Source organism: Crinia signifera, chromosome 4 (genome assembly GCF_055691185.1).
Source record: "Crinia signifera chromosome 4, ASM5569118v1, whole genome shotgun sequence".
Classification (NCBI taxonomy): domain Eukaryota; kingdom Metazoa; phylum Chordata; class Amphibia; order Anura; family Myobatrachidae; genus Crinia; species Crinia signifera.
In genome coordinates this window covers 155,989,852-156,002,330 of record NC_139220.1, presented here as the reverse complement: position 1 = coordinate 156,002,330, position 12,479 = coordinate 155,989,852, and the positions used below count along the sequence as shown (strand labels likewise).

The 12,479-nt window shown below is 46.0% G+C and overlaps 1 protein-coding gene across 2 annotated transcripts in view; it reads left to right on the top strand.

Annotated features, from left to right (window-relative positions):
- The first annotated feature begins 8,836 nt into the window (after positions 1–8,836).
- The window catches only part of FAM3C (FAM3 metabolism regulating signaling molecule C), a 43,187-nt gene continuing 39,544 nt past the window's right edge, over positions 8,837–12,479 (top strand). For both annotated transcript variants that reach the window (XM_083182826.1, XM_083182824.1), the window contains exon 1: positions 8,837–8,973. The gene's annotated coding sequence lies outside the window, so the exon portion shown is untranslated. The remainder of the gene's footprint in view (positions 8,974–12,479) is intronic.

The following is a 12,479-nucleotide window of genomic DNA, read 5'->3' as shown; positions in this document are numbered from 1 at the left end:
TCCCTGCAGCATGTGAATGGATATTTATGCTAAACATCCATTCACAGCCTGTGCGTGGGAACACATGCTGCGAGGGAAGGCGGGCAGCTGGGCATTCGCCAGGCAAGGTTTGGTGGACTTGCAAGGCTGCAAATTCGCGAGACAACCAGAATAAGAGCCATTACTTAGACAGCAAAGATAGGCCCCTCACCTCTGGGCAGAGCCAGATTAAGGTCTAAATGGGCCTGGAGCTGAAAATCAAGGGCCTATTATGCGCAACAATAGGGGCTGTGACCAGCACCTAATAATGTGGGTGGCGTGACCAGTGTTCTGGTCGGGTGGTCTGCTCATGGGTGTGTCTGTATTTGTGTAAATACTTTCAACTAATTATATATGCCTCAAAAAGGCAGGGGGCTGGCATAGGAAAAATGCAGGGAGATATATTGGCGGGTGCACTCCAAAGGTTCACCCGCAGGATGCCGATGTCCTAAGATACTTGCATGGTGAGGCGGCACTCCAGTCATAAAAAAAATACTGAAAGCCGAAACTTGGTAGACAGCATTATAGCACCTTTTATGTGGTCACCTAAGTTTGACACACCATATACCCCTTATACAAATCATGCAACACAATAGTAACCCCCTTATACTGTACTTGCCTCTTACACATTATGCCACTTGGAATGAGCCAATATTTACACTATGGCACACAGATTGAGTCACAATTCACGTTAGGTCACACAGATTAAGGCAAAATTCACATTGTGCCACATGGATTGAGCCAAAATACGCACTATACCAGGCATATCCAAACGGTGGCCCTCCAGCTGTTGTGAAACTACACGTCCCAGCATACATAGTTTTAGCATTCCCTAATAGCAAAACTGTGGCAATGCATGATGGGAATTGTAGTTTCACAACAGCTGGAGGACCCTAGTTTGGACATGCCTGCACTATACCAAACAGATTGAGCAATAATGCACAATATGCTTCATAAATAGGGGCATTGCACGCCAAAGGCGTGCATTAAAAATTTACACCATAATGCCCATTACATGTTAAGCCACACACCATAATCTCCATTACATATTATGCCAAACACCATAATGCCTATTAGAATTTATGCTACATAAGTTTTGCTTACCTACATGTTCATTGCCAGGGGTTCCATGCTCGTTGCCATGTGGGATTACATGCTCATTGCTAAGGGGGAATACATGCTCGTGGTAACTGGGGGACAGCTGCCGCCGGGCAGAAATGACAGCCATTGACAGCTGGGCAGAGAGCAGGGGGCTGCCTGGCTGTATTCAGAGCACTGCAGATCCTGGCTATTTGGAATAATACCCCTTTCACACCAGAAAATGCAGGGACTTACCAGGGAATATGGTCCCAAGATCATGCAGGGACATTCCTGGACTGGCCCCTTTTACACCAGCCTAGTCCCTGCATTTTCTGATGTGAGGGGGAGAGAAAACCACCCCGCCCCCCTTTAAACAACCAGCTATATCTTCGGAACCAACTGACCCATTTAGATGTAGGCTTCAAATGATTTTGGTCCCATGAAATCTTTCCTCAAACAACATGAACAGCCATGAAATTACATTTCAGAAATGAAAAAAAATTGGTTTACCCGCAATATCTCTAGAACCAATGAACCCATATGGACAAGGTATCAGATTAAAGGCCCAGCGATTTGAGTTAGACTGAGATCAACCTCGAGCTTCTGTGATGCTGGAGGGGGAACTGGCAGCCGTTGGAACCGGGTGGAGGTCGGAATTAGCGGGTCCTATGTTATCCTATGGGGAAAACGTTCCAGCTTTGACTGGCGGTATATATGGTTCCCGGGGGGCAACCGACGCAGGGCTGGGCTTGTTGGAAAGCCCTGGCCCTCGGCTACAAAATGGAGCTGTAGCTCCATAAGGCCCATTGTTAATCCGGCCCTGCCTCTGGGCCTTCCTGCATGTCGACTTAGTGGTGTTGACCTAATGCTTGTCGACCTACTTGCTGTCTACCCAATGATCCATACCCGTGCAATGTCTACATCTAATAGTAAAAGTAGTCAGGTGGGGGAGGATTAAACAAGGGATACGCAGCCTCCAAGGAACCTGCACAAGCTGCTGCTGATGTACTGTTTCATGACAGCGGCGTCTTCTTCGATGAATATCTCAGGACATCAGGTAGCCCACAGCCCACAATGAAAACTTCTCCATGCATACATGAGTACCCATCTCTGTTTGTAACAAGCAGAGAAGTGTGTTTGTGTGCTTAATGGTCTTTTATAAGGCACATATTTGTTCATAGGAGTAGCTGTGGGCTAATATCTGAGTAATTTCACATGTGAAAATATTGAAAATGTGAAATACGCCTGGAAATCATGGAGTATTTTTCAGTCGTATTTTTTAACGATTTTTACTTGTTTAGACCTAGTATACGTATGTATTTATAAATACAAATTGTTAGTACATTTCAAATTAACATGGGAGTAAATGAAAAATACAAGTCGTATTCTTTTGATGGCGTATTTATTTGTATAACTACAGGAATACAAATACGACTGGTAGTATCGGCCATAAAAAGGCAAAATACTAATGTACTTCTATATTAGTAAATTTCAAAATAACGAATATGTGCCCGAATACGAATACGACTGAATACGAATATACCAATTCCTGCCGTATTTTGCTTAGTAAATTTCCCCCAAGGTATCAACAATCACTTTCTTCAAGCAAAGCATGTAAAATGACAGAAGTTAATTGGTTGGTACTTTTTCTCTCTCTACCTTGGGCCTAATTCAGAGGTGCTTGCAGTTTCAATATTACTCATTCTTGCAAAAATGTATTAATGGTTCAGTAACCGTCTTGTGCACAGAGACGCCCACTGTTGGTATGTCACCTCCACTGCTCATGTCTATAAGAAAGAGAAAGGGACACACAACGGCCACACCATTAGACCTGGCTGAGCAACCCATTGCTTTCTCAAAATAAACGGCTGTCCTATGAGACCGTGGCCTCTTCAGCTGATAACAAACCATAACCTTGCAAATACATTTCTTGTGTACTCTCCTTATTTATTCACTGTGTGCATGCAGTGTAGCTTTGTCAGAGTATTCCTCCACTGCATCCAACATTAACATTGCATGCAACTCTGAATCAGGCCTTCCAAGATTTCATAAATACTATGGCCAAAATTCAATTACACGTGATCATTGATTGCAGGTAAATGGCTTGCCGGGGGATATCCAACGGATATCCCCTGGTGAGCCATTTATCAGCAGCCTCGTTTGTCCTTGAAAACGGGGCTGTGGCTGCTGACTAGCCTGAAAAAAAAACCATTGGCTAAACATCAGGAAAAATTTAATTGGATATCCCCATATATCTTCGACATTGTCTTCTTTCTTCTACTTTAGCACAAGAGACTGAGATATTGGGGGAAATTTACCAATATGAAAAACCTAGTTTTTCGTATTGGTATTTTCCCTACGACTGCATACGACTGTTTAAGTCGTATGCAAAGTCGTGTTCCGGAGGATCAGTTACAAAGCAGTCAGATACGACTGCTTTGTAACCCTCCGATGGTGTAATGATTCGTATTAGCGGCCGTATATACGGCTGCTAATACGAATTATTTCTAGCAGTCTGCACGGATCAGTCAGATCCGTGCAGGCTGCAAGGTGTAAAAAAAAACTGAAAAATAAATAAATAAAAAAAAAAACGGCGTGGGGTCCCCCCCACAGCCGAAACCAGCACCAGGCTGACAGAGCCTGGAGCCGGTAATTAAAAATCAGGGAACCCGACAAATAGGGGTTCCCTGATTTTTAACAACCAGCCCCAGGCTCCTGCTCTGGGGCTGGTTCCCAAAATACGGGGACAAAATGACTAGGGGTCCCCCGTATTTTAAGAACCAGCCCCAGGCAAAACCAGCCAGCAGGGTAATGCCACAGCCGGGGGGAGACTTTTTATGCAAGTCCCCCCGGCCAAAGCATTAACCCTACCGACCAGTCAGCCTGGCCAGGGGCCCTGGGGGAGTGGGGACCCCCCCAATAAAGGGGTCCCCCCCTCCAGGACTTACCTGACCAGGCTGAAGCCTGGTGCTGTCCTCGATGCCCCTGGGCGGTGGGCATCGAGCTGATAGTTGTGTAAAAAATAGAACAAACTATTGTTTTTTTACTGTGGCACTACAAGTGCCAGCAAGCTGGGACTTGGAGAACCACAAGTCCCAGCCTGCTGGGCATTAAAGGGCCCGCTGGGTCTTGTAGTGCCACAGTAAAAAAAATAGTTAAATAAAACACACTGACACCCATTTTAAATAAAAGTTTAATACACACATTACATACATACTGATACTTACCTTTCTTGATCCCGTAGGTAGCCCTGGTCCTGATGTCCTGTGTCGTCCTCCAGGTCCATGTCGGCTGTCTGCGTCGTCCTCCAGGTCCATGTCGGCTGTCTGCGTCGTCCTCCAGGTCCATGGCGGTGTCCGGGTCCGAAGAAATCCATGTTGGAGCTGTGGAAGGAAATCCTACTCACCTGTTCCTGTGCTGAGGAAGTCTTCTCTTGATCCGACGTAATCCAGGTAATCTTCATGCTGTCGGCGCTCCCCGCTGTCTGCGCTGTCTCTGCATCGCGCTGAGGAGAGATGCTGATGTTTCATATTCGGCGCCTCTCCTCAGACTGAATTCTCGGCTCCTGATTGGCCCGCTAGGCGGCCAATAGAATTCAGTCTGAGGAGAGGCGCCGAATATGAAACATCAGCATCTCTCCTCAGCGCGATGCAGAGACAGCGCAGACAGCGGGGAGCGCCGACAGCATGAAGATTACCTGGATTACGTCGGATCAAGAGAAGACTTCTTCAGCGCAGGAACAGGTGAGTAGGATTTCCTTCCACAGCTCCAACATGGATTTCTTCGGATCCGGACACCGCCATGGACCTGGAGGACGACACGGACCGTCGACATGGACCTGGAGGACGACGCAGACAGCCGACATGGACCTGGAGGACGACACAGGACATCAGGACCAGGGCTACCTACGGGATCAAGAAAGGTAAGTATCAGTATGTATGTAATGTGTGTATTAAACTTTTATTTAAAATGGGTGTCAGTGTGTTTTATTTAACTATTTTTTTTACTGTGGCACTACAAGACCCAGCGGGCCCTTTAATGCCCAGCAGGCTGGGACTTGTGGTTCTCCAAGTCCCAGCTTGCTGGGGAGGCTTGCTGGCACTTGTAGTGCCACAGTAAAAAACAATAGTTTGTTCTATTTTTTACACAACTATCAGCTCGATGCCCACCGCCCAGGGGCATCGAGGACAGCACCAGGCTTCAGCCTGGTCAGGTAAGTCCTGAAGGGGGGGGACCCCTTTATTGGGGGGGTCCCCACTCCCCCAGGGCCCCTGGCCAGGCTGACTGGTCGGTAGGGTTAATGCTTTGGCCGGGGGGACTTGCATAAAAAGTCTCCCCCCAGCTGTGGCATTACCCTGCTGGCTGGTTTTGCCTGGGGCTGGTTCTTCAAATACGGGGGACCCCTACTCATTTTGTCCCCCGTATTTTGGGAACCAGCCCCAGAGCAGGAGCCTGGGGCTGGTTGTTAAAAATCAGGGAACCCCTATTTGTCGGGTTCCCTGATTTTTAATTACCGGCTCCAGGCTCTGTCAGCCTGGTGCTGGTTTCGGCTGTGGGGGGGACCCCACGCCGTTTTTTTTTTTATTTATTTAATTTTTTTACACTGAAGCCTACACGGATCTGACTGATCCGTGCAGGCTAAAACGCAAATACGACATGAAAATGGTGTTCTATTTTCCTGTCGTATTTGCGTGGGTGTTTTACACCACTAAGCAGCCGTATTGTCAGTACGGCTGCTTAGTAAATCAGAAACCACCATTCTTTTGAATGGTGATTTCTGTCGTATTCTATCGATGGTGTAGACATTCGTATTTGTAAATACAAAAACGAATGTTCCATCTTTAGGACTACGAATTGTTGTATTTTTGGGATTGTAAATCCCGAAAATACAAATTCGTAAAAAAAAGGTGTATTTCTCCCTACGAATACACCTTTTTTCTACGAATCCATTTTGGTAAATGTCCCCCATTATATCTGATTCCATTGTATCTTTATTATTTAATACAGGGCCCCTTTAAGTGTGCCTGCTGACCATTTAGATAGCTGCCTTCTCCCATATGTTAATGTGAGACCTCTGATTAGACTACTTTTATGGGGCCTATACACATAGCGATGGGACATTTATGGTTATTAATTACTTATTTTAGTGTGTAGCTCAGATATTGGTGCCTACAATTTTTCCAAATATCACCCATTTGTCAGGTCAATCAAAAATATCTGCCATTTGTACACCTACAAGTGTGTCTTTACAGTAATTGCATGTTTGATCCAGTGTCTTTGTTTTGAATATACTGTTTGATTACAGAGTTTAAAGTTGGATGCAAGCGGGATAGATATTACTCCTCAATGCTGGTCAAAAGGTTTAAAGCGCAAATGCTGCCCATACACGCCCCGATACGGGCGTGCGTTCCGTGCTTAACAAGCACGGATCACATTGCATTGCATTGCCTGTGCATGCGTTGTGCATGCAATGCGATGCAATGTGATGAAAACAAAGTACAAAAAGTATGTGCAAGCACATACTTTTTGTACTGTGCGATGAGGTGCCGCGGGAGCGCGCACCTCAAAGCACGGAACGCACACCCACATTGCAGCGTGTACGGGCTGCTAAAGAGCTTCTGCACAGGGAACCAGATTGGTAAATTGGAATTAACTTGAATCTGAAAGGATATATAATGTACTTGATGAGGCATAATATTCATACTGGCTGAAGATAATAAAGACTGTGATGAGTGAAAGTGGCTACAACACCTTCAAGTACAAGAGACTAGGAGGGAATTTACGAAGAAAAATACGACAAAAAAAATTGTATTTTCATAGTAAAATACAAATGTTGGTACTTGTGTATTATCTGGGCGCCCGATACATCGCATCACATGCCACTACTTAAGGCATGCGATGCGATTGTACCCGATTTTGACCCTTTACCGGGAGGAGTGTACAATTTTTATATCGCATCGCATGCCTTAACTAGTGGCATGCGATGCGATGTGACGCGATTATACCCGATAATACATTGTACAGGCACCCTGATGCCTGATTACAATGTGAAATGCACCCCCATACCCGTTTTTTAATTGTTCACCCACCCTGATGTGTAATTACTATGTGAAATCCCCCCCTGTTGTTAACGCCACCCCAGTATCAACGCCAACCCAAAGCGTGGCGAGCGCAGCGAGCCCGCGTCTTCCGACCTTTTCATACCCCCACTATCCACGTCGGCGTGGAGTTGATTTCATATAGTGTGGCGAGCGCAGCGAGCCACCGAGCCCGAAGCGTGGCGACCCCCGTGAGGGGACGCGTATTACTTCATCATATTACGTTGTCTCGCGGGGCTCGTCTCGCGCTCGCCACACTATATAAAATCAACTCCACGCCGACGTGGATAGTGGTGGTATGAAAAGGTCGGAGGACGTTTACCGCCGCCCCTCGCGGGCTCGCCATGCTTCGGGTTTGCGTTGATAATGGGGTGCCGTTAACAATGGAGGGGCATTTAACATATTAATCACCCATCAGGGTGGGTGTACAATCAAAAATTGGGTCTGGGGGGGCATTTAACATAAGAATCACCCATCTGGGTGCATGTGCGATTAAAAATCGGGCCCAATCGCGTCGCATCGCAAGCGATATGATTGTATGCGATTTTTAACATGCGATGAAAAAATCGGGCGCCCAGATAATACACAAGTACCCAATTTTTTTAGGCGAATTCATATTTTTTGCATTTTTGGCCCATGGGCTGGTTCTTAAGAAATGGGGGACCCCTAGTCATTTTGTCCCCCGTATTTTGGGAACCAGCCCGGCCGTGGAGCTGGTTTTAAAAAATACCAGAAACGCCTATTTAGCCGGTTTTCTGATTTTTTTAGAACCAGCCCCGGCTCTTTTAGCCTGGTGCTGCTTATGCCTGTGGGGGGGGGACCCCACTCCGTTTTTTTTTTCATTTATTCCCTTTTTATTTTATTGTCATGTGGACTTTGACTGGGAAGGTTAAAGTGTGCCAAGTGTACACTAATTTGGGGTCCACGTGATGAAATGAACAAATGAACCCCCCCCCCCCCCAAAAAAAAAAAAAACACATGAAAAAAAATCATGTCAACCATGTTGACCTTTTACTTGTATCGACTATTTGGTGTTCACCGCCCTAGACACTAAAGGTGGCCATACACACGCAGATTTATCTGCAGATCTGTCTGGTTGGAACAAAAACATGGTTATGGATCAGAGCAAATGACAGTTGACCATTTGCTTGAAAATGCTGGAAAACTGACAAACTGTCACTCATCCATAACCATGTTTTTGATCCAACCAGCCCAATCTGAGGATAAATCTTACTAGTGTATGGGCACCTTAACCCTTTATACCACAACCTGGGCATAGACCATTGATGGTTCCCCAACATTAATAGCAAAACAATCTAATATTGGCAGCCATAGGTAGAAGCTGATTGGTTGGTCCTTTATTTCTTTCCAGTATTCATTAAATCTTTCCCTAAATATAATGAAATGCACATGTGCACGTTGGACAGAGCTTCCCCGGCTGCCCACAGCTGCTGCCCGGTCACTACAGTGTCATACAGCAGGGTACTCTAGGCATAAAATGGCGGAGACAGCAATCGCAAGAACGATGCATGCCATGCCAGGCTGTGTGTGTGCCTGTGTGTGTGTGTGTAATCTGCAGCAGCAGCAGCAGGGCCGGGGGAAGGCTGGGGCGGGGGGCGGGGAGCGAGGGGGGGGGGGGGGCTGTCTGTGTGTGAATAATAAAGCTGGTAGAACAGGTCGGTGTTCCTGCTGCAGCAATGGGTGATGGGTCTTGTAGTTTCCGCCCCAGTTAGCGGTCGGTCGTCTGGCGGATGGTGCTAGCGAGAGGCATCAGGAGGTGAGTTTCCCGTCGTGTCCCCGCACTAATTACACGTTACCGGCCAGGTGCTCATGTTCTACGTACTGCCGTGCGGCGGCTAACACCCGGGCGGCCCCGCAGCTCTAGCGATTTGATCATACGGATACTGGGGCAGCACCCCGGGCGCCCAGTGACACCGCTGCCGCTTGCTCCGCATCAGGGGAGCCCGGTGCTGCTGCTGGTGGCGTGTCACTTATGGGCGCCGTCCCGGGACACCAGACGTGGCTGATGCCGGGGCTCCAGGCTGCTCCGCCGTGCGATGTGTGTGAGCACAAGCGCCGCTAACCGCAGGGGGAGTGCTGGGGCACGTATAGTGGGAACACGGGGGACTCAGGCTGCTGTCAGGAGTATACTGATGTCATCACTATTACAGGGCAGTGATAGGACTACAGGAAACCTTACGCTCTATAGCTCCAAATATTCTCCTACACAATGTGCACCTAACTGATGATCTACCTTTACCTACTACCTGAGGGCTGGAACTTGTGCTAAGAAACCTCTAGAACAGGGATACTCAAGCTATTTTGCTCTGGGACCCCATCAGACAATAAAAAGTTACTACTGAATGGCTGCCACATGTTTGGTCATTGGAGTGACCGGGAGGCAGTGGGTAACGGGGGGATGATAAAGGGTGACGGGGATGGAAGAAGAAAGCAGTGGGAATTTAGTTAATGATTTATATACTGTCCCCCCTCCACAGACACATTTGCCTGATGGTCAGCAACATAGTTGTGACCCCATGCTGAGGTGGTTAGGACCCACTTTGGGGTCAGGACCCGCAGTTTGAGAACCGCTGAATGAGGGATGGCCACTAAACTTCTGTTCTCCCTATGCACAAGTGGGCTGATCCCGCTTGCGCCCATACTAAATGAGTTTTTAAAAGATCTTTCTTAGGTGGGTCCTCTTTAGCAGCTTATTGGTTGCTATTGGCAACTTCTCCAATCCCTTTTTTTTTTTTCACTGCTTCATGAATAGACTTGTTTATCCCTCTACATTTTAGGGGGTATTGAATCCTGGTTGATATCCCTCGGAAATAATGTCTGGCGTAGCATTTGATCTATTAACTTTTTTTGGTACTTCCTCATCTTTGTGGCCACCGCTTATGCTACGGAGCTTGCGCTATAGAACTTACGTACTGTACGGCGACAGGACGGCAACTAAAGGTACTTCCACACCACCCTCCTGTGTCCACACCACCCTCCTGTGTCCATGCCACCATCTATTATTACCTTTTTAGTAAAGTTATGACGAGTGAGCGAAGAGAGCCCCCGAGGGAACGATGATGCAGATTCACTTCACTCGCCACTCTTCGGGTTTGGTGGCTCACTCTGCTTCGCTCGCCACAACTTTACAAAAGGTAATAGATGGTGGCGTGGACCCAGGGTGGTGGTGTGCTGAAAATCCTTACAGAAACCATCCGAAAGTCTGAAAAGATGTGGATCTGCAAAGCCACTTTTTTTTTTTTTTTACATGGAAACTGTTGCTAATTCTCAGTTTCTGTGAATGTAGGTTTGGTTCTTTAAAGTGCTATTTCTGCAGCTGCGATTACTGGCTGAATAGTGATTCTCCGTATGGGTGTCTGGGTAAATAGGCAAATGGCCAGATCAATAAGAGCAGCGGTGCCATGCCTCCTGACGCATACTGTTCTGCTTAATTTGCAACTTTATAACTGTTCAACAAAACTAATTTAGCTTACCCGGAACACACTACCTAACTTCGTATGCTACAATGACATTGGTAATACGTTAAAAAAAATCAGTACAAATTGCTACTCAAGGCCAAGTGTCTGAGATGTGACTAGCATCTAGCGTAAAACACTGGGTGATTTAGGACACCTGTGGCTCAAGGTTGCTACGTTACTTCTGCTTGTGCGTGAAACTATGATCCTTTAACTTTTGCCTCACATTCCATATGAACATGAAACAAGTCTTGCTATTGTAAGGCAATTAATTTAATAAGGAGTGTCCTTCCTAAGGCAAATAGTCAAATGTTAGTTGCATAACCAGTTTATTGAATTTAATCCATACAGTAGGCCTGTTTTAAAAATACTTAAAGATAAAGTAGAGACTTTAAAGACACTTTTTATTATATACATCACACCTTTTTATACATATTAAGATTTCCATATGTTCTTGTAAATCTCATGCCATTTGCTGTCAGCTGTCTTCTGCACCATTTTTCTTCAATGTTTACATGAACATTTTAATATTTTTGAAAGGTCTTTATTTGTTTTTATTTCTTTACATTTGACTACAGTGTTTCTGATTTAACAGATATGGTTGTGTACATTTTGGTAAATATTATAAACTAAAGTCTAGTAGCGAACAAGATTATACATTTCTAATAAAATAGTATTTTAACTTGTAGTCAATAGCCATCTTCATTTTTGTATGCATACAGCTGAATGCAAGGTTGGAGGTTGCAGTTTGTTTGGTGGCATGGCAACTTGAACCCCGCCCCCTTCCCAAATATTAAATTGAACCCAAAGTGCCTGACAACAAAACCTGGATTTGCAGAGCTTTTTTGCAAATCCTTCCAACCCATGGGTTCAAAACCAGACACTTATAGCTTGAGTTTAGCTGGGCTGTGTGCTATTACAGTTTGTCCCCAAACTGAGATTAAGTGGGGCAAAATATTTTAGCAAACCAGTATAAATATGCAAAAACCCAAAGCTGCCTATACCTAGACTCACAGCTGAGATGGTTATCTGTATGTCTGTGGAATTTGTTTACTCGTACAATGCATGCAATAGTGTATATAATTTAAGCCAAATACCAGCAGACAGGTGCTATGCATATTGTGACTGAGGTTATGATGCTCGCTTTTTGTTGGTTCGACATACACAAATTTTGTTTAGTGAACGTATCTTGTTTATAAATTAACTCCAGGCTGTGTGTATATGAAACAATAAATGTATTTCTTGTTTGTAGACATACATGAATGAAATGACCTTCAGGCTAACCGTATATGGTGTAATTGAAATACAATTCTATGCTTAAGGGGTGTACACATGGGCTGGAGGATGGAGGATTTTTGACTAAGCGATTTTGCTTAGTCAAAATCACAATGTCGCTGCCGGAGATAAGCCAGCAGCCATCCCCAGCAGCAGCCAGTGCATGCAGCCTAAAGCTGTGTACACACGGGCAAAAATCGCTGCCAATATGGTGGGTCAGCGACCATATTGGCAGCGATTTGGAGTGTGCACCGCCAAAAAAATCGCCAGGTGCGCGCTGCCGTTTTTAGCCCCCTGTTCAAGCTCCTGCGACTATCAGGGGGCTAAAAACGGGAGCGCTCTTGCGACCAGCTGTTTCCCTGTGCTGCTCGCCCGGCAGATAAAGTAAAAGTTGCCTGTCGGAATGCTGGCGGCAGTGATACGTGAGCCGCTTCTTCCTTTCCTCTGTTGGCATCCGCCCGGGCATGATGTCACTTGCGAACCGCGCCGGAGCCCTGGAGATGGGTGGGTGCGGGAGATGACAGGCAGTCCT